Source organism: Eubalaena glacialis, chromosome 3, assembly GCF_028564815.1.
Source record: "Eubalaena glacialis isolate mEubGla1 chromosome 3, mEubGla1.1.hap2.+ XY, whole genome shotgun sequence".
Lineage (NCBI taxonomy): Eukaryota > Metazoa > Chordata > Mammalia > Artiodactyla > Balaenidae > Eubalaena > Eubalaena glacialis.
In genome coordinates this window covers 86,750,295-86,776,992 of record NC_083718.1, presented here as the reverse complement: position 1 = coordinate 86,776,992, position 26,698 = coordinate 86,750,295, and the positions used below count along the sequence as shown (strand labels likewise).

The 26,698-nt window shown below is 45.3% G+C and overlaps 6 non-coding genes across 6 annotated transcripts; all 6 read left to right on the top strand.

The window, feature by feature from the left end:
• Positions 1–2,476: 2,476 nt before the first annotated feature.
• On the top strand, positions 2,477–2,549 carry TRNAV-CAC (transfer RNA valine (anticodon CAC)). The gene has a single exon. It is a non-coding gene; the product is annotated as a tRNA-Val (tRNA).
• A 2,196-nt stretch (positions 2,550–4,745) lies between these two features.
• Positions 4,746–4,819, top strand: TRNAN-GUU (transfer RNA asparagine (anticodon GUU)). The gene has a single exon. It is a non-coding gene; the product is annotated as a tRNA-Asn (tRNA).
• Positions 4,820–13,002: 8,183 nt separating this feature from the next.
• On the top strand, positions 13,003–13,075 carry TRNAV-CAC (transfer RNA valine (anticodon CAC)). Its single transcript has one exon. It is a non-coding gene; the product is annotated as a tRNA-Val (tRNA).
• A 2,196-nt stretch (positions 13,076–15,271) lies between these two features.
• On the top strand, positions 15,272–15,345 carry TRNAN-GUU (transfer RNA asparagine (anticodon GUU)). The gene has a single exon. It is a non-coding gene; the product is annotated as a tRNA-Asn (tRNA).
• Positions 15,346–23,528: 8,183 nt separating this feature from the next.
• TRNAV-CAC (transfer RNA valine (anticodon CAC)) lies at positions 23,529–23,601 on the top strand. The gene has a single exon. It is a non-coding gene; the product is annotated as a tRNA-Val (tRNA).
• Positions 23,602–25,797: 2,196 nt separating this feature from the next.
• TRNAN-GUU (transfer RNA asparagine (anticodon GUU)) lies at positions 25,798–25,871 on the top strand. Its single transcript has one exon. It is a non-coding gene; the product is annotated as a tRNA-Asn (tRNA).
• Positions 25,872–26,698: the final 827 nt, after the last annotated feature.

Sequence of the window (26,698 nt, the reverse complement as noted above, 5' to 3'; positions counted from 1 at the left end):
TCAGATTTTTGGCTTCCCTTCACTATCGGATATCTGACTACTTACTCATGTGCTGCTCACAACAATTATCTTAAGCTGACATTCCACTGTTAATACTGTGTCAAAGCGAGAACCAAGTGTTCATGACCAAATTTGCTCTTTGAAGAATAAATATGAGTCAAGGAAGGGGGTGGGGTATATGAAATTGAGAAATTCTGATGAGGAAAGTAGTTCAATTAGGCTTAACTCACAGGTGCCAAAGGGGGACACTGGCAGGTAGTACACAAAGAAAAGCCGCCACATGCATTTCACCACTGAACTCTCAAGAAGTTTTGAGCATCCACACATAGCCAAAAGCGTTTACCTGATTAGTTCGGAACTTCACTAGATTAACCCGTCCAGAGTAGCTGTTTGATGGCTTTCAGCTATCTGTTCCTCTAGGAAAGGGAAAACCCCCCTTTCTCAGGCTTTGTGTGTGTGTGTGTGTGTGTGTGTGTGTGTGTGTATTTCCTCTCTTCTCTTTTCTGGCTCTTTTATAAATCCTGTCTTTGTTTAATGACAACATCCTAATAACTGTTTCCCATTTTTATTAGTAACCATGTGAGCTAACTCATTCAAAATCTCTTTACTACTTGAAGTAAGTCAGAAAGAGAAAAACAAATATCGTATATTAACGCATATCTGTGGAACCTAGAAAAATGGTTCAGATGACCCGGTTTGCAGGGCAGAAAGAGAGACACAGATGTCGAGAACAAACATATGGACCCCAACGGGGGGAAAGCGGCAGAGGGGTTGGTGGTGGTGGGATGCGTTGGGAGATTGGGATTGACATATATACACTAATATATATGAAATAACGATCAAGAACCTGCTGTATAAAAAAAATTTTTTTTAATTCAAAAATAATCTCTTTACTACTAATGTTGAAGTATGATTTTCATATTCACATCTGTATACACTATGTTGGTAGCTTTGAAATCTATTCTTGGGTGGAGACTGCCATGGAAAGGGAGAGTTTAGGCCTTAAATGGTTGGAAGATAGGTCCTTCTTAGTCTTTAAATAGACAGTTTCCAGTTAGTATGTGTTTAACAAACTCATCGTCATTCTCTCTGCGTCTAACGTCGTTGCTTCTCCAATGGTCCTGTTTACTCTTTCTCCTCTTCTTCTTCATTTCATTAATGAGTTTGGCGAGGTTTGTAGGCCTACCTTTCAATCTTCTTTTCCTTTTGAAATCTTGGAGGTTGAACAAGGAAGGGATGCAAATCTCAGTGAAGTTTTCTCAGTTACCCGTGAGCGTGGTGGCCAAGGGGAGGGGCTCTGGAGGCAAACTGCCTGGGTCTGAGTGCTGGCTCTCACTGTCACGGGGGGTGAGACCCTGGAAAGGTTAGCTCAGCTTTTCAGTGCCTCAGTGTTCTCATCTGCAACAAGGGGTTGTAAAGTCCTACACAATCTTCCAGGGTTGTTATGTGGACTTAGTAAGTTATTCCACAGTAAAGCACTGAGGAACAGTGCTGGTCACTGAGTAAAGCTCGAGAAAGCTGGTATTATCGTTATCATGAAGTCTTTTATTTCCCCTTCTAACTGTACCACTGCTGACTTTCAACATGCCCCAGAACAAATTGCGATTGTTTAAATGTTTAGCTGACCTCTTCTCCCTCATATTAGTGACCTGCATCTGGAAAATTGGTTGGTTTGGACGGCGATCTAACCGGTGATCGAAAGGCAGTGGGGGACTGGATCCAGCTTCATCAGATTCTTGGACCTTGGGCAGGCATGACGATCGTTTAGCTCATGGTAGACGATCTCTTGCACATGTTTCTACAGCAAGAGCTTTTCATAGATAGTCAGACATACCTTAAGTATTATAAGAAAAGTGCAAGTATGTACCAGTGACCTGTCCTTTTGGTTGTTGTTGTTTGAAGAAATCAAAGGAAGAAAAGAGAATTTACCTGGAAGTTGTAGATTTCCTCCTTCAGGTACGACGGAGTGTTTGTAGCAAGCTAGCATTCACCCTGAAAACGACTCAATCAAGTCTGGATGAAAGGAATTCTGTTTGCAGGCTTTGGAGAAATGCAGCTAGGACCCACAGGATCCGCTCCAGAGAGAGAGAAGCTCACTGGAGTGAACCTACTTCTCTACCTTTTCCCCTTAGGCCCAAAGGGCACTTGCCCGAAGTCCCGGCTCCCGCGGCTTCTGGGAGCTGAGGGAGGAGTCAGCAGCGGGGGCGACCCCTGCACTCGGGGGCACAGCCGTGGATCCGCGGACTCTGCGGTCGGTGCGGGAGCCCGAAGGCCGGCTGTGGGAGGCTCGGGGGTCCTCCCTTCGGGGCCGGCGAGGAACCCTGAAAGCAGGGCCTCTCGGAAGCCGCAGTCTCCTTGCCTGAGAGATCTCGGGGCTTCAAGGTTCATTCTTCAGTTGAAAAAGTTGGCGACTCGGATAGTGGTGGCAGGACCTACGGATTTCAGGGATGTGCCACTAAGGAGTAGCACCCGCCGTGTTTCCGTAGTGTAGCGGTTATCACGTTCGCCTCACACGCGAAAGGTCCCCGGTTCGAAACCGGGCGGAAACAAACGTCCTTCCTTTCTGAAGTTTTTACCTTCCCATTCAAAAAACCCAAACGGGCGAAAGGCAGGGGGTGAGGCAGCGGGCGCAGCCTCAGTTTCCATCCCCAAGGTACAGGGCAGGAGTCCCCTTACTGCCTGAGAGCCTGCTCAGCACCAGGAACCCGCCCTCCTTTCTCTGCTCTGAGGCACTGCGGAGGGCAGGCCACAGCCAGCTAATCCAAGTGGGCAAAGGACCAGGCTGACTTCGGGTCATTTTTACATCCGGAAATCCCCTCACCTACTAAGCAGGCGCCTAAACCTCTTCCACGTGTTCACACGAGTTATGTCTCTGAAAACCAAGGAGTTCATCCCTGTGAAGCACACTTGGCTTTCCCCCACCTCGGCACACGTACGCAACAGTTTGATTTGCGTGACGCAACAAAAGAGACCGAACCCAACTGTGCACCGGGGATCCGAGCCAAAGACACGGAAATGAACAACGTCAGGCTCCACGAATTGAGCCGGTCGCGGAGGGGAAGGAGTCCGTACCGGTGCCGTCTCCAGCAGAGCCCCCAGAGCCAGGGCAGAGATCAGGAAGTGGACGGATCCGCCCATCACCTGCTGACATCCCGGTCGGCACCTGACTCAAGGGAAAAGCGAGGTTCAGAAAGAGAGCAGGACCTTGGCTCGGCAGCACACAGCGCTGAAGCTAGAGCAGGACGGACCTTGGGTCCTGTCTCAGGGCCCAAGGCGTCGCCCAAGACTGGAGAGGTGAAGGGTGATGAGCAGCCGGGCAAGGGCTGGGAGCCTTGCACAGCTGCATTCAGCCCTGGGCTTCTGGGAAATCTCCGTTCCTGCGCTCCGGGTCTCTGAAGTTCAATCTTGACTTTTACCATTTGCATCTGGAGACGCTACGTCGGGGCTCCTCAATGGTTCCCTGGTGGTCTAGTGGCTAGGATTCGGCGCTTTCACCGCTGCGGCCCGGGTTCGATTCCCGGTCAGGGAAGCCTTTGTAAACATTTTTTTTCTTTTTTTCCCCTTCAGCGTCTCCACTGGCAGGAGTCTTCCTCTTCCTGCCCCGACCAGAGCTGTGTTTTGCTTCAAGGTTCAGATGCAGAAGAGCTTCTGCACTGAGTCCCCAAATGCCGCTGAGTCCCGGCCTCAGGGTCCTTGACGTCGCGCAGGCTGGAGGACGTGAGATGTAAGGAACAGCCTGGGCTGGCCGGCTCTCGCCTCGGCTCTTTTCTCCCTGCATGGTACAAACCCGAAGTCTTATTTACCGCGTTCTCATCCCAAGAGAATCGGGGACTCGAGTTCCAAACATTCATTAAGAACCCAAACCAAAGCCCTTTGAAACATACAAGAAAGTTGCAAGAGTAATAACATCGTATATTCTGTACGTAAGTGCACAGTAAACATTTTCCCACGTTGGGTTTCTCACTCTCTCTCCGTATATAAGAATGGCGACACCACTTGAGAGCTCCTTGCAGACATCTCCACTCAAGATTGCTCCTTTCGTTTGGCGTGTCTCTGAAAGGCAGCTTCTGCGGGACTTGTCCTCCAAGACCAGGGGAAGCCTCTGTCCTCGCGAGGAGGCCCCCTTGCCCTTTCAGGAACCTGAAATCCGTTCTCTTCAGGCTGTAGAGAAGCTTCAGGAGGAGTTTTATTCAGCTCCCCCCCGCCCCCGAAGTGCAGGCCAGGCACGTTCTGTGCTAGTAGGAATCCCCCCGGACCGGCTGCCCTCCGGTCTCCTTCCCGGTTGCCTTGGCGGGCAGTGGGGTCTCGGGTCAGCCTGAGCGCTGGAACCGCCTACCTCGGGAAAGGCCCTTCTGGGAAGTGCAGCTGCCCCTTGGCTGTGGCCTGGATCTCTGTGCCCTGCACGGAGCGTAAAGGGTTCTGACAGGACACAAAGGTGACGAATCCTTCCCTGTAGTGAGTGGGAGGATGAGAGGACCAGATGGGAAATGCGTCCAAGGGAGGGGGGAGTATTCTCAAGTGCTTGTCAGAATTGTCTGCATGGGTGGCTGCCCTGTGATAATAGTGCTTAGTGTTGTCTTTTCCTGACCTCGCCCCAGTCTCAGGTCCAGTGCGATCGGCTGCTCTAAACTTTCCGTTTTTCCGAAGCTTTGGAACTGGTACCGTTTTCCTGCGAGAAAGGCGGCACAGCCTAGGAATTGGTAAGTGTCTACTCCATAGAGAGGCCAGAAGAGCGGCGTGCTGCTGTCTCTGTGGCGCAATGGGTTAGCGCGTTCGGCTGTTAATCGAACGGTTGGTGGTTCGAGCCCACCCAGGGACGGCGGGAGAGGTTTTAGAACCCATTCAGCGTTTTCCGTGCTGATTACCATTCCAAGTGTTCCATGCTGATTACCATTCCAGGTGTTCCATGCTGATTATCACCTGTACATCTGCTCCCACAAAGTTTACCGAACTGCATTCGGGGTCCTATCCCGGATAGTCTTTTTTGTCTGAGGCTTGTCCTGAGGATTCTGGTATTTCCTGGTATGTGACACCGCAGCAGTGAGAAGCTGTCCACCTCTTGTCTTTCCACTATTTGCTAAAAACCACGTGGGCCCAGTCAACCCTTGTCAATAACTGCAAAGCTGTAATATCTACAATAAGGATGATCTTAATATGCAATGGTTCCCTCCTAAGGAACTCAGCATTAATAAGGGGGATTAACAGGCTCCCTGACTTCAGACTATATTACAAAGCTACAGTAATCAAGACAGTTTGGTACTGGCACCAAAACAGAAATATAGATCAATGGAACAGGATAGAAAGCCCAGAGATAAGCCCACGCACATATGGTCACCTTATCTTTGATAAAGGAGGCAAGCATATACAGTGGAGAAAAGACAGCCTCTTCAATAAGTGGTGCTGGGAAAATTGGACAGGTACATGTAAAAGTATGAAATTAGAACACTCCCTGACACCATACACAAAAATAAACTCAAAATGGATTAAAGACCTAAGTGTAAGGCCAGACACTATCAGACTCTTAGAGGAAAACATAGGCAGAACACTCTATTACATAAACCACAGCAAGATCCTTTTTGACCCAGCTCCTAGAGAAATGGAAATAAAAACACAAATAAACAAATGGGACCTAATGAAACTTAAAAGCTTTTGCACAGCAAAGGAAACCATAAACAAGACCAAAAGACAACCCTCAGAATGGGAGAAAATATTTGCAAATGAAGCAACTGACAAAGGATTAATCTCCAAGATTTACAAGCAGCTCATGCAGCTCAATAACAAAAAAACAAACAACCCAATCCAAAAATGGGCAGAAGACCTAGATAGACATTTCTCCAAAGAAGATATACAGATTGCCAACAGACACGTGAAAGAATGCTCAACATCATTAATCATTAGAGAAATGCAAATCAAAACTACAATGAGGTATCATCTCACACCGGTCAGAATGGCCATCATCAAAAAATCTAGAAACAATAAATGCTGGAGAGGGTGTGGAGAAAAGGGAACACTCTTGCACTGTTGGTGGGACTGTAAATTGATACAGCCACTATGGAGAACAGTATGGAGGTTCCTTAAAAAACTAAAAATAGAACTACCATACGACCCAGCAATCCCACTACTGGGCATATACCCTGAGAAAACCATAATTCAGAAAGAGTCATGTACCAAAATATTCATTGCAGCTCTGTTTACAATAGCCAGGACATGGAAGCAACCTAGGTGTCCATCATCGGATGAATGGATAAAGAAGATGTGGCACATATATACAATGGAATATTACTCAGCCATAAAAAGAAATGAAATGGAGGTATTTGTAATGAGGTGGATGGAGTTAGAGTCTGTCATACAGAGTGAAGTAAGTCAGAAAGAGAAAAAGAAATACAGTATGCTAACACATATATATGGAATCTAAGGGAAAAAAAAAAGGTCATGAAGAACCTAGTGGCAAGACGGGAATAAAGACACAGACCTACTAGAGAATGGACTTGAGGATATGGGGAGGGGGAGGGGTGAGATGTGACAGGGTGAGAGAGTGTCATGGACATATATACACTACCAAATGTAAAATAGATAGCTAGTGGGAAGCAGCCGCATAGCACAGGGAGATCAGCTCGGTGCTTTGTGACCACCTAGAGGGGTGGGATAGGGAGGGTGGGAGGGAGGGAGATGCAAGAGGGAAGAGATATGGGAACATATGTATATGTATAACTGATTCACTTTGTTATAAAGCAGAAACTAACACACCATTGTAAAGCAATTATACTTCAATAAAGATGTTTAAAAAAAAATAAGGGGGACTAATACAGGAAGAATGTTGAATTTTTAGCACGGAATAGGCAGCTTTCTTTCATTGGTATACTCAAGTTCCTAAATAACTGAAAAAATTCAAACAAGCGTCCTTCAGGGATTGCTGAAATCAGACGACAGAAAGCAGAGGAGAGACATATCATTACAAACAAGCAACAAAGTCAGCAGCATGAGCACTTGTGACAACCGTACAAATCAAGATTTAAACCTTCCAGAACTGTAAGCCAGTTCGGTCGCTAATAAAAATGGATGAGGAGCAATGACTTCATGCACAGATACATACCCTGGAGACTCAAAAGCATAGGACAATGACTTCATGCACAGACACATACCCTGGAGACTCAAAAGCATATCACAGAATTACTCCGATTTTCATTAATGAGCTTCCTTCAAGGACCTAATGTGGCTTACTTATTTCATTGTGTTTCCCTCACTGTCAGTTGCTGTTAAAACATATCATTGCCTCTGCTTTCACCTTAAATAATGCCCACTAGTTTGATGAATTTTTTTCCCTTTAAATATATTTTCTCAGAAGCAAAACAATATACTTTCTCTTCCTTGGGAGAGAATAGACAAATTAGGCCTCTAAACATTTAAATTAATTAAAAATTAATTCCCCAATTAATTTCAGGAAAGTAATAATCACCTGTATAAATTTAAAATAAGAAAATTAAGAATTTCTGGGAAGAATGCTTTACCACTTATGCTTTCAATGTGGTATTTCTATAAGGAAAAATTTTGTTGTTGAATTGGTGACAAGGAACAATAACAGATTTAGCTGTAGATTAAATTAATGGTCTTGATTACTCGGAACAACAGTGAGAAACGAAATGAAATTGATTACAAAGATGACCCTTAATACTTTGAAGCAATTTAAATAATTTATACATTTTATATATAATGACATTTAAAATGTTTATGTCCTGTCGTGTGCTTTTATCGAGGTTACTCAGAAAAATTAGATTGGTTTAATAATTTTGGTCTAAAAACGACTATATATATATTTTCAGATTATGTTATGATGTAGAAAAGAATGGTGGTATAATATACTGTTATATAAGTCTTGGCTTTATTTTGGCTTGAAAATCTGAGTTACGTTGGACTTCCTAAATTTCCTGTACTGGTTGTACTGGTTAAATAAGCAAACGTATCCAATAAGTTTTCAACGACTAAAAATTTAAATTTATGTGTTGAAGTATATTAAATATACTAGTCAAGTACATTAAATATACTAATTTCTTTAAAGAGGAATGAATACTTGTAATTCTAGGAACCAGACGACTCAATTATTCCACTTACAATTTTTGGTAAATATTTTTAGGCGTCATCTAATATATGATTCCATATATACCAATATATGATTCCAACATTCTCATGGTCCAACATGTGTCAGCTTAAATTACAAGTTCAAGATCTAGAGTTAACTTTAATCCTTTGACTAACATTAAATTGATTTAAGTAACGAATCATCTTTGGTTGCCTGCAAATTCTCTCTGTCTTCGTCCTTCCCGTTTGCCCTAATTTCATGATAGGTCGGTTGACAACAGTGCTTTCGTTGGGGAATGCTGTTGTTTTCTGGGTTCACATATATTTCTATATGTTGTAGGTTTGTGGCTGGTGCTGTGGCTATTCTTATGTGTTCCCTTGACAAAAGTTCAGTAGAGTGGCTTGTGTTTTCACTGCTCTGACACGTCAGAATCATAACCTTCATGCTGCGCACTGCACAGCTTCTGAAACCTTCTCAAAGCGCCTCCTTGCTTCTTGTTACACATTCACTTTTTGCATGGCACTTGCTTTTTATCACAGCAAGCACCAAAATCCAGCTTGGCAAAGACATGATATCATTGAAAAGAATGTAGAATAATCTAATGTTGGCAGATTTTACTATGTAAATTACACCTCAATAAAGCTTACTTTTTAAAAAAAAAGGACAAACAAAACCAAATGTTGACAGGATGGCGAGCACTGGAAATTCTTATTCATTTCTGGAAAAGGTATACAAAAGTTCCACAGGTTGGAAAAAAATTTGGCAGCATCCACTGAGGGTCATACATACACAGTTATATGCTGTGGCCCAGAAATCGTACTTTTAGCTGTGCTATACCTTTGACCTGTGCTCTCCAATATGATAGGTACAAGCCACATGTAGCTACTGAACACTTGAAAGTTGCTAGGGCCACAGGTTGTAATGATAATATTTTGACGTAATAAGTCTCCTAAAACATTCACATAGATGAAAATAGAAAATTCAAAATTCCTTGTGACAGGTTTGAAAACTAATAAAGGGAAACGTCACTCAAATGAAGTCGGGAGACCAGAAGTGGGAGCTCTCATGGGGTACCACTCAAGTTCAAAGACAGGAAGTATCGTCAATTACAAACCCAAACAGAAGAAGCATCAACAGCAAGAATCATCGATTACAGGCCCCAACAGAAAAACATATTCGTTGCATCTCCTGCAAGAATTCAGCAACTTGGCAATGAGAAACCGTCATCACCCTGAACTTTCACTTTTCTCCAATGGACTTGGGTTCAAAACAACCTCCCTCAGCTTCCTCCTCTTTCTCTGTAAAGTAAGTTTCCTTCCTCTCCTTTGTTTGTGGGACTTGCCTATGGCTTTTGCTATAGCTTGCTTGTCCTGAATTGCAATTCTCCCGCTATTCCTGAATAAACCCTTTCTGCTGGAAAAAAACAAAAAACAAAAAACCCCCCAACTTTTATATATTTTTATTTTTATAAATTTTTAAAATGTATTTTGTTTATTTGTTTTTGGCTGCGTTGGGTCTTCGTTGCTGGGCGAGGGTTTTCTCTAGTTGCAGTGACTGGGGGCTACGCTTCATTGTGGTGGCTTCTCTTGTTGCGGAACATGGGCTCTAGGCGGGCAGGCGTCAGTAGTTGTGGCATGAGGGCTCAGTAGTTGTGGCTCACGGGCTCTAGAGCGTAGGCTCAGTAGTTGGGGTGCACGGGCTTAGTTGCTCCACAGCATGTGGGATCTTCGCGGAACAGGGCTCGACCCCGTGTCCCCTGCCTTGGCAGGCAGATTCTTAACCAATGCGCAACCAGGGAAGCCCCCAAAAGTATTATTTTGAAAGTCAACACTGGCATTATTCTCTTGGAATGGGGTGCCCTAGAAAAATGTGTATGTCCACCAAAAGTCATAAAAAAATGTTCGTGCCATTTCAGAATATCCTCAATTGGAAACAACTGAAATGTCCAACAGTAGAAAACTATGTCGAGTTATATTCTTACAAGGAATACACACAGAGACAAAGAACTACGTGAAAAATAGGGTTAAATTTCATAGACATAATGGTGAGTGAAAGAAGTCAGACCCATGCCCCTCCATCCCCCCAAACCCAGTGCATGCCCTGTGATTCAATTTATGTGAAAGTAACAGGCAGAGAGGTTGGGAGGGGTATGTGTGTGATTACTCTGAGCTCTTGCATGGGAAGAGTCATGAGGAAGCCTTCTGTGGTCTGGTAATTTTCCATACCTTAGTTATTCAGGTTGCTTCAGCAGTGATTCAGGTTGGTGTACACTGGTAATGGTTTGGGAACTGTACACTCTTTGTACTTTATGCATATTATGCCTCATTGTTTTAAAGGTTATTGCCACTTGGTTATTGTTAAAGTGATGTTGATACTTTTTCTTCTGCTTTGTCCTGGGCTAGGAGGGAAAGTAAGTTCAAAGTAGTTACTGTGATATTTTTTTTGCTGTCCTCAGATTTTTGGCTTCCCTTCACTATCGGATATCTGACTACTTACTCATGTGCTGCTCACAACAATTATCTTAAGCTGACATTCCACTGTTAATACTGTGTCAAAGCGAGAACCAAGTGTTCATGACCAAATTTGCTCTTTGAAGAATAAATATGAGTCAAGGAAGGGGGTGGGGTATATGAAATTGAGAAATTCTGATGAGGAAAGTAGTTCAATTAGGCTTAACTCACAGGTGCCAAAGGGGGACACTGGCAGGTAGTACACAAAGAAAAGCCGCCACATGCATTTCACCACTGAACTCTCAAGAAGTTTTGAGCATCCACACATAGCCAAAAGCGTTTACCTGATTAGTTCGGAACTTCACTAGATTAACCCGTCCAGAGTAGCTGTTTGATGGCTTTCAGCTATCTGTTCCTCTAGGAAAGGGAAAACCCCCCTTTCTCAGGCTTTGTGTGTGTGTGTGTGTGTGTGTGTGTGTGTGTGTGTGTTTCCTCTCTTCTCTTTTCTGGCTCTTTTATAAATCCTGTCTTTGTTTAATGACAACATCCTAATAACTGTTTCCCATTTTTATTAGTAACCATGTGAGCTAACTCATTCAAAATCTCTTTACTACTTGAAGTAAGTCAGAAAGAGAAAAACAAATATCGTATATTAACGCATATCTGTGGAACCTAGAAAAATGGTTCAGATGACCCGGTTTGCAGGGCAGAAAGAGAGACACAGATGTCGAGAACAAACATATGGACCCCAACGGGGGGAAAGCGGCAGAGGGGTTGGTGGTGGTGGGATGCGTTGGGAGATTGGGATTGACATATATACACTAATATATATAAAATAAGTATTAAGAACCTGCTGTATAAAAAAATTTTTTAAAAGTCAAAAAATAATCTCTTTACTACTAATGTTGAAGTATGATTTTCATATTCACATCTGTATACACTATGTTGGTAGCTTTGAAATCTATTCTTGGGTGGAGACTGCCATGGAAAGGGAGAGTTTAGGCCTTAAATGGTTGGAAGATAGGTCCTTCTTAGTCTTTAAATAGACAGTTTCCAGTTAGTATGTGTTTAACAAACTCATCGTCATTCTCTCTGCGTCTAACGTCGTTGCTTCTCCAATGGTCCTGTTTACTCTTTCTCCTCTTCTTCTTCATTTCATTAATGAGTTTGGCGAGGTTTGTAGGGCTACCTTTCAATCTTCTTTTCCTTTTGAAATCTTGGAGGTTGAACAAGGAAGGGATGCAAATCTCAGTGAAGTTTTCTCAGTTACCCGTGAGCATGGTGGCCAAGGGGAGGGGCTCTGGAGGCAAACTGCCTGGGTCTGAGTGCTGGCTCTCACTGTCACGGGGGGTGAGACCCTGGAAAGGTTAGCTCAGCTTTTCAGTGCCTCAGTGTTCTCATCTGCAACAAGGGGTGGTAAAGTCCTACACAATCTTCCAGGGTTGTTATGTGGACTTAGTAAGTTATTCCACAGTAAAGCACTGAGGAACAGTGCTGGTCACTGAGTAAAGCTCGAGAAAGCTGGTATTATCGTTATCATGAAGTCTTGTATTTCCCCTTCTAACTGTACCACTGCTGACTTTCAACATGCCCCAGAACAAATTGCGATTGTTTAAATGTTTAGCTGACCTCTTCTCCCTCATATTAGTGACCTGCATCTGGAAAATTGGTTGGTTTGGACGGTGATCTAACCGGTGATCGAAAGGCAGTGGGGGACTGGATCCAGCTTCATCAGATTCTTGGACCTTGGGCAGGCATGACGATCGTTTAGCTCATGGTAGACGATCTCTTGCACATGTTTCTACAGCAAGAGCTTTTCATAGATAGTCAGACATACCTTAAGTATTATAAGAAAAGTGCAAGTATGTACCAGTGACCTGTCCTTTTGGTTGTTGTTGTTTGAAGAAATCAAAGGAAGAAAAGAGAATTTACCTGGAAGTTGTAGATTTCCTCCTTCAGGTACGACGGAGTGTTTGTAGCAAGCTAGCATTCACCCTGAAAACGACTCAATCAAGTCTGGATGAAAGGAATTCTGTTTGCAGGCTTTGGAGAAATGCAGCTAGGACCCACAGGATCCGCTCCAGAGAGAGAGAAGCTCACTGGAGTGAACCTACTTCTCTACCTTTTCCCCTTAGGCCCAAAGGGCACTTGCCCGAAGCCCCGGCTCCCGCGGCTTCTGGGAGCTGAGGAGTCGGCAGCGGGGGCGACCCCTGCACTCGGGGGCACAGCCGTGGATCCGCGGACTCTGCGGTCGGTGCGGGAGCCCGAAGGCCGGCTGTGGGAGGCTCGGGGGTCCTCCCTTCGGGGCCGGCGAGGAACCCTGAAAGCAGGGCCTCTCGGAAGCCGCAGTCTCCTTGCCTGAGAGATCTCGGGGCTTCAAGGTTCATTCTTCAGTTGAAAAAGTTGGCGACTCGGATAGTGGTGGCAGGACCTACGGATTTCAGGGATGTGCCACTAAGGAGTAGCACCCGCCGTGTTTCCGTAGTGTAGCGGTTATCACGTTCGCCTCACACGCGAAAGGTCCCCGGTTCGAAACCGGGCGGAAACAAACGTCCTTCCTTTCTGAAGTTTTTACCTTCCCATTCAAAAAACCCAAACGGGCGAAAGGCAGGGGGTGAGGCAGCGGGCGCAGCCTCAGTTTCCATCCCCAAGGTACAGGGCAGGAGTCCCCTTACTGCCTGAGAGCCTGCTCAGCACCAGGAACCCGCCCTCCTTTCTCTGCTCTGAGGCACTGCGGAGGGCAGGCCACAGCCAGCTAATCCAAGTGGGCAAAGGACCAGGCTGACTTCGGGTCATTTTTACATCCGGAAATCCCCTCACCTACTAAGCAGGCGCCTAAACCTCTTCCACGTGTTCACACGAGTTATGTCTCTGAAAACCAAGGAGTTCATCCCTGTGAAGCACACTTGGCTTTCCCCCACCTCGGCACACGTACGCAACAGTTTGATTTGCGTGACGCAACAAAAGAGACCGAACCCAACTGTGCACCGGGGACCCGAGCCAAAGACACGGAAATGAACAACGTCAGGCTCCACGAATTGAGCCGGTCGCGGAGGGGAAGGAGCCCGTACCGGTGCCGTCTCCAGGAGAGCCCCCAGAGCCAGGGCAGAGATCAGGAAGTGGACGGATCCGCCCATCACCTGCTGACATCCCGGTCGGCACCTGACTCAAGGGAAAAGCGAGGTTCAGAAAGAGAGCAGGACCTTGGCTCGGCAGCACACAGCGCTGAAGCTAGAGCAGGACGGACCTTGGGTCCTGTCTCAGGGCCCAAGGCGTCGCCCAAGACTGGAGAGGTGAAGGGTGATGAGCAGCCGGGCAAGGGCTGGGAGCCTTGCACAGCTGCATTCAGCCCTGGGCTTCTGGGAAATCTCCGTTCCTGCGCTCCGGGTCTCTGAAGTTCAATCTTGACTTTTACCATTTGCATCTGGAGACGCTACGTCGGGGCTCCTCAATGGTTCCCTGGTGGTCTAGTGGCTAGGATTCGGCGCTTTCACCGCTGCGGCCCGGGTTCGATTCCCGGTCAGGGAAGCCTTTGTAAACATTTTTTTTCTTTTTTTCCCCTTCAGCGTCTCCACTGGCAGGAGTCTTCCTCTTCCTGCCCCGACCAGAGCTGTGTTTTGCTTCAAGGTTCAGATGCAGAAGAGCTTCTGCACTGAGTCCCCAAATGCCGCTGAGTCCCGGCCTCAGGGTCCTTGACGTCGCGCAGGCTGGAGGACGTGAGATGTAAGGAACAGCCTGGGCTGGCCGGCTCTCGCCTCGGCTCTTTTCTCCCTGCATGGTACAAACCCGAAGTCTTATTTACCGCGTTTTCATCCCAAGAGAATCGGGGACTCGAGTTCCAAACATTCATTAAGAACCCAAACCAAAGCCCTTTGAAACATACAAGAAAGTTGCAAGAGTAATAACATCGTATATTCTGTACGTAAGTGCACAGTAAACATTTTCCCACGTTGGGTTTCTCACTCTCTCTCCGTATATAAGAATGGCGACACCACTTGAGAGCTCCTTGCAGACATCTCCACTCAAGATTGCTCCTTTCGTTTGGCGTGTCTCTGAAAGGCAGCTTCTGCGGGACTTGTCCTCCAAGACCAGGGGAAGCCTCTGTCCTCGCGAGGAGGCCCCCTTGCCCTTTCAGGAACCTGAAATCCGTTCTCTTCAGGCTGTAGAGAAGCTTCAGGAGGAGTTTTATTCAGCTCCCCCCCGCCCCCGAAGTGCAGGCCAGGCACGTTCTGTGCTAGTAGGAATCCCCCCGGACCGGCTGCCCTCCGGTCTCCTTCCCGGTTGCCTTGGCGGGCAGTGGGGTCTCGGGTCAGCCTGAGCGCTGGAACCGCCTACCTCGGGAAAGGCCCTTCTGGGAAGTGCAGCTGCCCCTTGGCTGTGGCCTGGATCTCTGTGCCCTGCACGGAGCGTAAAGGGTTCTGACAGGACACAAAGGTGACGAATCCTTCCCTGTAGTGAGTGGGAGGATGAGAGGACCAGATGGGAAATGCGTCCAAGGGAGGGGGGAGTATTCTCAAGTGCTTGTCAGAATTGTCTGCATGGGTGGCTGCCCTGTGATAATAGTGCTTAGTGTTGTCTTTTCCTGACCTCGCCCCAGTCTCAGGTCCAGTGCGATCGGCTGCTCTAAACTTTCCGTTTTTCCGAAGCTTTGGAACTGGTACCGTTTTCCTGCGAGAAAGGCGGCACAGCCTAGGAATTGGTAAGTGTCTACTCCATAGAGAGGCCAGAAGAGCGGCGTGCTGCTGTCTCTGTGGCGCAATGGGTTAGCGCGTTCGGCTGTTAATCGAACGGTTGGTGGTTCGAGCCCACCCAGGGACGGTGGGAGAGGTTTTAGAACCCATTCAGCGTTTTCCGTGCTGATTACCATTCCAAGTGTTCCATGCTGATTACCATTCCAGGTGTTCCATGCTGATTATCACCTGTACATCTGCTCCCACAAAGTTTACCGAACTGCATTCGGGGTCCTATCCCGGATAGTCTTTTTTGTCTGAGGCTTGTCCTGAGGATTCTGGTATTTCCTGGTATGTGACACCGCAGCAGTGAGAAGCTGTCCACCTCTTGTCTTTCCACTATTTGCTAAAAACCACGTGGGCCCAGTCAACCCTTGTCAATAACTGCAAAGCTGTAATATCTACAATAAGGATGATCTTAATATGCAATGGTTCCCTCCTAAGGAACTCAGCATTAATAAGGGGGATTAACAGGCTCCCTGACTTCAGACTATATTACAAAGCTACAGTAATCAAGACAGTTTGGTACTGGCACCAAAACAGAAATATAGATCAATGGAACAGGATAGAAAGCCCAGAGATAAGCCCACGCACATATGGTCACCTTATCTTTGATAAAGGAGGCAAGCATATACAGTGGAGAAAAGACAGCCTCTTCAATAAGTGGTGCTGGGAAAATTGGACAGGTACATGTAAAAGTATGAAATTAGAACACTCCCTGACACCATACACAAAAATAAACTCAAAATGGATTAAAGACCTAAGTGTAAGGCCAGACACTATCAGACTCTTAGAGGAAAACATAGGCAGAACACTCTATTACATAAACCACAGCAAGATCCTTTTTGACCCAGCTCCTAGAGAAATGGAAATAAAAACACAAATAAACAAATGGGACCTAATGAAACTTAAAAGCTTTTGCACAGCAAAGGAAACCATAAACAAGACCAAAAGACAACCCTCAGAATGGGAGAAAATATTTGCAAATGAAGCAACTGACAAAGGATTAATCTCCAAGATTTACAAGCAGCTCATGCAGCTCAATAACAAAAAAACAAACAACCCAATCCAAAAATGGGCAGAAGACCTAGATAGACATTTCTCCAAAGAAGATATACAGATTGCCAACAGACACGTGAAAGAATGCTCAACATCATTAATCATTAGAGAAATGCAAATCAAAACTACAATGAGGTATCATCTCACACCGGTCAGAATGGCCATCATCAAAAAATCTAGAAACAATAAATGCTGGAGAGGGTGTGGAGAAAAGGGAACACTCTTGCACTGTTGGTGGGACTGTAAATTGATACAGCCACTATGGAGAACAGTATGGAGGTTCCTTAAAAAACTAAAAATAGAACTACCATACGACCCAGCAATCCCACTACTGGGCATATACCCTGAGAAAACCATAATTCAGAAAGAGTCATGTACCAAAATATTCATTGCAGCTCTGTTTACAATAGCCAGGACATGGAAGCAACCTAGGTGTCCATCATCGGATGAATGGATAAAGAAGATGTGGCACATATATACAATGGAATATTACTCAGCCATAAAAAGAAATGAAATGGAGGTATTTGTAATGAGGTGGATGGAGTTAGAGTCTGTCATACAGAGTGAAGTAAGTCAGAAAGAGAAAAAGAAATACAGTATGCTAACACATATATATGGAATCTAAGGGAAAAAAAAAAGGTCATGAAGAACCTAGTGGCAAGACGGGAATAAAGACACAGACCTACTAGAGAATGGACTTGAGGATATGGGGAGGGGGAGGGGTGAGATGTGACAGGGTGAGAGAGTGTCATGGACATATATACACTACCAAATGTAAAATAGATAGCTAGTGGGAAGCAGCCGCATAGCACAGGGAGATCAGCTCGGTGCTTTGTGACCACCTAGAGGGGTGGGATAGGGAGGGTGGGAGGGAGGGAGATGCAAGAGGGAAGAGATATGGGAACATATGTATATGTATAACTGATTCACTTTGTTATAAAGCAGAAACTAACACACCATTGTAAAGCAATTATACTTCAATAAAGATGTTTAAAAAAAAATAAGGGGGACTAATACAGGAAGAATGTTGAATTTTTAGCACGGAATAGGCAGCTTTCTTTCATTGGTATACTCAAGTTCCTAAATAACTGAAAAAATTCAAACAAGCGTCCTTCAGGGATTGCTGAAATCAGACGACAGAAAGCAGAGGAGAGACATATCATTACAAACAAGCAACAAAGTCAGCAGCATGAGCACTTGTGACAACCGTACAAATCAAGATTTAAACCTTCCAGAACTGTAAGCCAGTTCGGTCGCTAATAAAAATGGATGAGGAGCAATGACTTCATGCACAGATACATACCCTGGAGACTCAAAAGCATAGGACAATGACTTCATGCACAGACACATACCCTGGAGACTCAAAAGCATATCACAGAATTACTCCGATTTTCATTAATGAGCTTCCTTCAAGGACCTAATGTGGCTTACTTATTTCATTGTGTTTCCCTCACTGTCAGTTGCTGTTAAAACATATCATTGCCTCTGCTTTCACCTTAAATAATGCCCACTAGTTTGATGAATTTTTTTCCCTTTAAATATATTTTCTCAGAAGCAAAACAATATACTTTCTCTTCCTTGGGAGAGAATAGACAAATTAGGCCTCTAAACATTTAAATTAATTAAAAATTAATTCCCCAATTAATTTCAGGAAAGTAATAATCACCTGTATAAATTTAAAATAAGAAAATTAAGAATTTCTGGGAAGAATGCTTTACCACTTATGCTTTCAATGTGGTATTTCTATAAGGAAAAATTTTGTTGTTGAATTGGTGACAAGGAACAATAACAGATTTAGCTGTAGATTAAATTAATGGTCTTGATTACTCGGAACAACAGTGAGAAACGAAATGAAATTGATTACAAAGATGACCCTTAATACTTTGAAGCAATTTAAATAATTTATACATTTTATATATAATGACATTTAAAATGTTTATGTCCTGTCGTGTGCTTTTATCGAGGTTACTCAGAAAAATTAGATTGGTTTAATAATTTTGGTCTAAAAACGACTATATATATATTTTCAGATTATGTTATGATGTAGAAAAGAATGGTGGTATAATATACTGTTATATAAGTCTTGGCTTTATTTTGGCTTGAAAATCTGAGTTACGTTGGACTTCCTAAATTTCCTGTACTGGTTGTACTGGTTAAATAAGCAAACGTATCCAATAAGTTTTCAACGACTAAAAATTTAAATTTATGTGTTGAAGTATATTAAATATACTAGTCAAGTACATTAAATATACTAATTTCTTTAAAGAGGAATGAATACTTGTAATTCTAGGAACCAGACGACTCAATTATTCCACTTACAATTTTTGGTAAATATTTTTAGGCGTCATCTAATATATGATTCCATATATACCAATATATGATTCCAACATTCTCATGGTCCAACATGTGTCAGCTTAAATTACAAGTTCAAGATCTAGAGTTAACTTTAATCCTTTGACTAACATTAAATTGATTTAAGTAACGAATCATCTTTGGTTGCCTGCAAATTCTCTCTGTCTTCGTCCTTCCCGTTTGCCCTAATTTCATGATAGGTCGGTTGACAACAGTGCTTTCGTTGGGGAATGCTGTTGTTTTCTGGGTTCACATATATTTCTATATGTTGTAGGTTTGTGGCTGGTGCTGTGGCTATTCTTATGTGTTCCCTTGACAAAAGTTCAGTAGAGTGGCTTGTGTTTTCACTGCTCTGACACGTCAGAATCATAACCTTCATGCTGCGCACTGCACAGCTTCTGAAACCTTCTCAAAGCGCCTCCTTGCTTCTTGTTACACATTCACTTTTTGCATGGCACTTGCTTTTTATCACAGCAAGCACCAAAATCCAGCTTGGCAAAGACATGATATCATTGAAAAGAATGTAGAATAATCTAATGTTGGCAGATTTTACTATGTAAATTACACCTCAATAAAGCTTACTTTTTAAAAAAAAAGGACAAACAAAACCAAATGTTGACAGGATGGCGAGCACTGGAAATTCTTATTCATTTCTGGAAAAGGTATACAAAAGTTCCACAGGTTGGAAAAAAATTTGGCAGCATCCACTGAGGGTCATACATACACAGTTATATGCTGTGGCCCAGAAATCGTACTTTTAGCTGTGCTATACCTTTGACCTGTGCTCTCCAATATGATAGGTACAAGCCACATGTAGCTACTGAACACTTGAAAGTTGCTAGGGCCACAGGTTGTAATGATAATATTTTGACGTAATAAGTCTCCTAAAACATTCACATAGATGAAAATAGAAAATTCAAAATTCCTTGTGACAGGTTTGAAAACTAATAAAGGGAAACGTCACTCAAATGAAGTCGGGAGACCAGAAGTGGGAGCTCTCATGGGGTACCACTCAAGTTCAAAGACAGGAAGTATCGTCAATTACAAACCCAAACAGAAGAAGCATCAACAGCAAGAATCATCGATTACAGGCCCCAACAGAAAAACATATTCGTTGCATCTCCTGCAAGAATTCAGCAACTTGGCAATGAGAAACCGTCATCACCCTGAACTTTCACTTTTCTCCAATGGACTTGGGTTCAAAACAACCTCCCTCAGCTTCCTCCTCTTTCTCTGTAAAGTAAGTTTCCTTCCTCTCCTTTGTTTGTGGGACTTGCCTATGGCTTTTGCTATAGCTTGCTTGTCCTGAATTGCAATTCTCCCGCTATTCCTGAATAAACCCTTTCTGCTGGAAAAAAACAAAAAACAAAAAACCCCCCAACTTTTATATATTTTTATTTTTATAAATTTTTAAAATGTATTTTGTTTATTTGTTTTTGGCTGCGTTGGGTCTTCGTTGCTGGGCGAGGGTTTTCTCTAGTTGCAGTGACTGGGGGCTACGCTTCATTGTGGTGGCTTCTCTTGTTGCGGAACATGGGCTCTAGGCGGGCAGGCGTCAGTAGTTGTGGCATGAGGGCTCAGTAGTTGTGGCTCACGGGCTCTAGAGCGTAGGCTCAGTAGTTGGGGTGCACGGGCTTAGTTGCTCCACAGCATGTGGGATCTTCGCGGAACAGGGCTCGACCCCGTGTCCCCTGCCTTGGCAGGCAGATTCTTAACCAATGCGCAACCAGGGAAGCCCCCAAAAGTATTATTTTGAAAGTCAACACTGGCATTATTCTCTTGGAATGGGGTGCCCTAGAAAAATGTGTATGTCCACCAAAAGTCATAAAAAAATGTTCGTGCCATTTCAGAATATCCTCAATTGGAAACAACTGAAATGTCCAACAGTAGAAAACTATGTCGAGTTATATTCTTACAAGGAATACACACAGAGACAAAGAACTACGTGAAAAATAGGGTTAAATTTCATAGACATAATGGTGAGTGAAAGAAGTCAGACCCATGCCCCTCCATCCCCCCAAACCCAGTGCATGCCCTGTGATTCAATTTATGTGAAAGTAACAGGCAGAGAGGTTGGGAGGGGTATGTGTGTGATTACTCTGAGCTCTTGCATGGGAAGAGTCATGAGGAAGCCTTCTGTGGTCTGGTAATTTTCCATACCTTAGTTATTCAGGTTGCTTCAGCAGTGATTCAGGTTGGTGTACACTGGTAATGGTTTGGGAACTGTACACTCTTTGTACTTTATGCATATTATGCCTCATTGTTTTAAAGGTTATTGCCACTTGGTTATTGTTAAAGTGATGTTGATACTTTTTCTTCTGCTTTGTCCTGGGCTAGGAGGGAAAGTAAGTTCAAAGTAGTTACTGTGATATTTTTTTTGCTGTCCTCAGATTTTTGGCTTCCCTTCACTATCGGATATCTGACTACTTACTCATGTGCTGCTCACAACAATTATCTTAAGCTGACATTCCACTGTTAATACTGTGTCAAAGCGAGAACCAAGTGTTCATGACCAAATTTGCTCTTTGAAGAATAAATATGAGTCAAGGAAGGGGGTGGGGTATATGAAATTGAGAAATTCTGATGAGGAAAGTAGTTCAATTAGGCTTAACTCACAGGTGCCAAAGGGGGACACTGGCAGGTAGTACACAAAGAAAAGCCGCCACATGCATTTCACCACTGAACTCTCAAGAAGTTTTGAGCATCCACACATAGCCAAAAGCGTTTACCTGATTAGTTCGGAACTTCACTAGATTAACCCGTCCAGAGTAGCTGTTTGATGGCTTTCAGCTATCTGTTCCTCTAGGAAAGGGAAAACCCCCCTTTCTCAGGCTTTGTGTGTGTGTGTGTGTGTGTGTGTGTGTGTGTGTGTGTTTCCTCTCTTCTCTTTTCTGGCTCTTTTATAAATCCTGTCTTTGTTTAATGACAACATCCTAATAACTGTTTCCCATTTTTATTAGTAACCATGTGAGCTAACTCATTCAAAATCTCTTTACTACTTGAAGTAAGTCAGAAAGAGAAAAACAAATATCGTATATTAACGCATATCTGTGGAACCTAGAAAAATGGTTCAGATGACCCGGTTTGCAGGGCAGAAAGAGAGACACAGATGTCGAGAACAAACATATGGACCCCAACGGGGGGAAAGCGGCAGAGGGGTTGGTGGTGGTGGGATGCGTTGGGAGATTGGGATTGACATATATACACTAATATATATAAAATAAGTATTAAGAACCTGCTGTATAAAAAAATTTTTTAAAAGTCAAAAAATAATCTCTTTACTACTAATGTTGAAGTATGATTTTCATATTCACATCTGTATACACTATGTTGGTAGCTTTGAAATCTATTCTTGGGTGGAGACTGCCATGGAAAGGGAGAGTTTAGGCCTTAAATGGTTGGAAGATAGGTCCTTCTTAGTCTTTAAATAGACAGTTTCCAGTTAGTATGTGTTTAACAAACTCATCGTCATTCTCTCTGCGTCTAACGTCGTTGCTTCTCCAATGGTCCTGTTTACTCTTTCTCCTCTTCTTCTTCATTTCATTAATGAGTTTGGCGAGGTTTGTAGGGCTACCTTTCAATCTTCTTTTCCTTTTGAAATCTTGGAGGTTGAACAAGGAAGGGATGCAAATCTCAGTGAAGTTTTCTCAGTTACCCGTGAGCATGGTGGCCAAGGGCAGGGGCTCTGGAGGCAAACTGCCTGGGTCTGAGTGCTGGCTCTCACTGTCACGGGGGGTGAGACCCTGGAAAGGTTAGCTCAGCTTTTCAGTGCCTCAGTGTTCTCATCTGCAACAAGGGGTGGTAAAGTCCTACACAATCTTCCAGGGTTGTTATGTGGACTTAGTAAGTTATTCCACAGTAAAGCACTGAGGAACAGTGCTGGTCACTGAGTAAAGCTCGAGAAAGCTGGTATTATCGTTATCATGAAGTCTTTTATTTCCCCTTCTAACTGTACCACTGCTGACTTTCAACATGCCCCAAAACAAATTGCGATTGTTTAAATGTTTAGCTGACCTCTTCTCCCTCATATTAGTGACCTGCATCTGGAAAATTGGTTGGTTTGGACGGTGATCTAACCGGTGATCGAAAGGCAGTGGGGGACTGGATCCAGCTTCATCAGATTCTTGGACCTTGGGCAGGCATGACGATCGTTTAGCTCATGGTAGACGATCTCTTGCACATGTTTCTACAGCAAGAGCTTTTCATAGATAGTCAGACATACCTTAAGTATTATAAGAAAAGTGCAAGTATGTACCAGTGACCTGTCCTTTTGGTTGTTGTTGTTTGAAGAAATCAAAGGAAGAAAAGAGAATTTACCTGGAAGTTGTAGATTTCCTCCTTCAGGTACGACGGAGTGTTTGTAGCAAGCTAGCATTCACCCTGAAAACGACTCAATCAAGTCTGGATGAAAGGAATTCTGTTTGCAGGCTTTGGAGAAATGCAGCTAGGACCCACAGGATCCGCTCCAGAGAGAGAGAAGCTCACTGGAGTGAACCTACTTCTCTACCTTTTCCCCTTAGGCCCAAAGGGCACTTGCCCGAAGCCCCGGCTCCCGCGGCTTCTGGGAGCTGAGGAGTCGGCAGCGGGGGCGACCCCTGCACTCGGGGGCACAGCCGTGGATCCGCGGACTCTGCGGTCGGTGCGGGAGCCCGAAGGCCGGCTGTGGGAGGCTCGGGGGTCCTCCCTTCGGGGCCGGCGAGGAACCCTGAAAGCAGGGCCTCTCGGAAGCCGCAGTCTCCTTGCCTGAGAGATCTCGGGGCTTCAAGGTTCATTCTTCAGTTGAAAAAGTTGGCGACTCGGATAGTGGTGGCAGGACCTACGGATTTCAGGGATGTGCCACTAAGGAGTAGCACCCGCCGTGTTTCCGTAGTGTAGCGGTTATCACGTTCGCCTCACACGCGAAAGGTCCCCGGTTCGAAACCGGGCGGAAACAAACGTCCTTCCTTTCTGAAGTTTTTACCTTCCCATTCAAAAAACCCAAACGGGCGAAAGGCAGGGGGTGAGGCAGCGGGCGCAGCCTCAGTTTCCATCCCCAAGGTACAGGGCAGGAGTCCCCTTACTGCCTGAGAGCCTGCTCAGCACCAGGAACCCGCCCTCCTTTCTCTGCTCTGAGGCACTGCGGAGGGCAGGCCACAGCCAGCTAATCCAAGTGGGCAAAGGACCAGGCTGACTTCGGGTCATTTTTACATCCGGAAATCCCCTCACCTACTAAGCAGGCGCCTAAACCTCTTCCACGTGTTCACACGAGTTATGTCTCTGAAAACCAAGGAGTTCATCCCTGTGAAGCACACTTGGCTTTCCCCCACCTCGGCACACGTACGCAACAGTTTGATTTGCGTGACGCAACAAAAGAGACCGAACCCAACTGTGCACCGGGGATCCGAGCCAAAGACACGGAAATGAACAACGTCAGGCTCCACGAATTGAGCCGGTCGCGGAGGGGAAGGAGTCCGTACCGGTGCCGTCTCCAGCAGAGCCCCCAGAGCCAGGGCAGAGATCAGGAAGTGGACGGATCCGCCCATCACCTGCTGACATCCCGGTCGGCACCTGACTCAAGGGAAAAGCGAGGTTCAGAAAGAGAGCAGGACCTTGGCTCGGCAGCACACAGCGCTGAAGCTAGAGCAGGACGGACCTTGGGTCCTGTCTCAGGGCCCAAGGCGTCGCCCAAGACTGGAGAGGTGAAGGGTGATGAGCAGCCGGGCAAGGGCTGGGAGCCTTGCACAGCTGCATTCAGCCCTGGGCTTCTGGGAAATCTCCGTTCCTGCGCTCCGGGTCTCTGAAGTTCAATCTTGACTTTTACCATTTGCATCTGGAGACGCTACGTCGGGGCTCCTCAATGGTTCCCTGGTGGTCTAGTGGCTAGGATTCGGCGCTTTCACCGCTGCGGCCAGGGTTCGATTCCCGGTCAGGGAAGCCTTTGTAAACATTTTTTTTCTTTTTTTCCCCTTCAGCGTCTCCACTGGCAGGAGTCTTCCTCTTCCTGCCCCGACCAGAGCTGTGTTTTGCTTCAAGGTTCAGATGCAGAAGAGCTTCTGCACTGAGTCCCCAAATGCCGCTGAGTCCCGGCCTCAGGGTCCTTGACGTCGCGCAGGCTGGAGGACGTGAGATGTAAGGAACAGCCTGGGCTGGCCGGCTCTCGCCTCGGCTCTTTTCTCCCTGCATGGTACAAACCCGAAGTCTTATTTACCGCGTTCTCATCCCAAGAGAATCGGGGACTCGAGTTCCAAACATTCATTAAGAACCCAAACCAAAGCCCTTTGAAACATACAAGAAAGTTGCAAGAGTAATAACATCGTATATTCTGTACGTAAGTGCACAGTAAACATTTTCCCACGTTGGGTTTCTCACTCTCTCTCCGTATATAAGAATGGCGACACCACTTGAGAGCTCCTTGCAGACATCTCCACTCAAGATTGCTCCTTTCGTTTGGCGTGTCTCTGAAAGGCAGCTTCTGCGGGACTTGTCCTCCAAGACCAGGGGAAGCCTCTGTCCTCGCGAGGAGGCCCCCTTGCCCTTTCAGGAACCTGAAATCCGTTCTCTTCAGGCTGTAGAGAAGCTTCAGGAGGAGTTTTATTCAGCTCCCCCCCGCCCCCGAAGTGCAGGCCAGGCACGTTCTGTGCTAGTAGGAATCCCCCCGGACCGGCTGCCCTCCGGTCTCCTTCCCGGTTGCCTTGGCGGGCAGTGGGGTCTCGGGTCAGCCTGAGCGCTGGAACCGCCTACCTCGGGAAAGGCCCTTCTGGGAAGTGCAGCTGCCCCTTGGCTGTGGCCTGGATCTCTGTGCCCTGCACGGAGCGTAAAGGGTTCTGACAGGACACAAAGGTGACGAATCCTTCCCTGTAGTGAGTGGGAGGATGAGAGGACCAGATGGGAAATGCGTCCAAGGGAGGGGGGAGTATTCTCAAGTGCTTGTCAGAATTGTCTGCATGGGTGGCTGCCCTGTGATAATAGTGCTTAGTGTTGTCTTTTCCTGACCTCGCCCCAGTCTCAGGTCCAGTGCGATCGGCTGCTCTAAACTTTCCGTTTTTCCGAAGCTTTGGAACTGGTACCGTTTTCCTGCGAGAAAGGCGGCACAGCCTAGGAATTGGTAAGTGTCTACTCCATAGAGAGGCCAGAAGAGCGGCGTGCTGCTGTCTCTGTGGCGCAATGGGTTAGCGCGTTCGGCTGTTAATCGAACGGTTGGTGGTTCGAGCCCACCCAGGGACGGTGGGAGAGGTTTTAGAACCCATTCAGCGTTTTCCGTGCTGATTACCATTCCAAGTGTTCCATGCTGATTACCATTCCAGGTGTTCCATGCTGATTATCACCTGTACATCTGCTCCCACAAAGTTTACCGAACTGCATTCGGGGTCCTATCCCGGATAGTCTTTTTTGTCTGAGGCTTGTCCTGAGGATTCTGGTATTTCCTGGTATGTGACACCGCAGCAGTGAGAAGCTGTCCACCTCTTGTCTTTCCACTATTTGCTAAAAACCACGTGGGCCCAGTCAACCCTTGTCAATAACTGCAAAGCTGTAATATCTACAATAAGGATGATCTTAATATGCAATGGTTCCCTCCTAAGGAACTCAGCATTAATAAGGGGGATTAACAGGCTCCCTGACTTCAGACTATATTACAAAGCTACAGTAATCAAGACAGTTTGGTACTGGCACCAAAACAGAAATATAGATCAATGGAACAGGATAGAAAGCCCAGAGATAAGCCCACGCACATATGGTCACCTTATCTTTGATAAAGGAGGCAAGCATATACAGTGGAGAAAAGACAGCCTCTTCAATAAGTGGTGCTGGGAAAATTGGACAGGTACATGTAAAAGTATGAAATTAGAACACTCCCTGACACCATACACAAAAATAAACTCAAAATGGATTAAAGACCTAAGTGTAAGGCCAGACACTATCAGACTCTTAGAGGAAAACATAGGCAGAACACTCTATTACATAAACCACAGCAAGATCCTTTTTGACCCAGCTCCTAGAGAAATGGAAATAAAAACACAAATAAACAAATGGGACCTAATGAAACTTAAAAG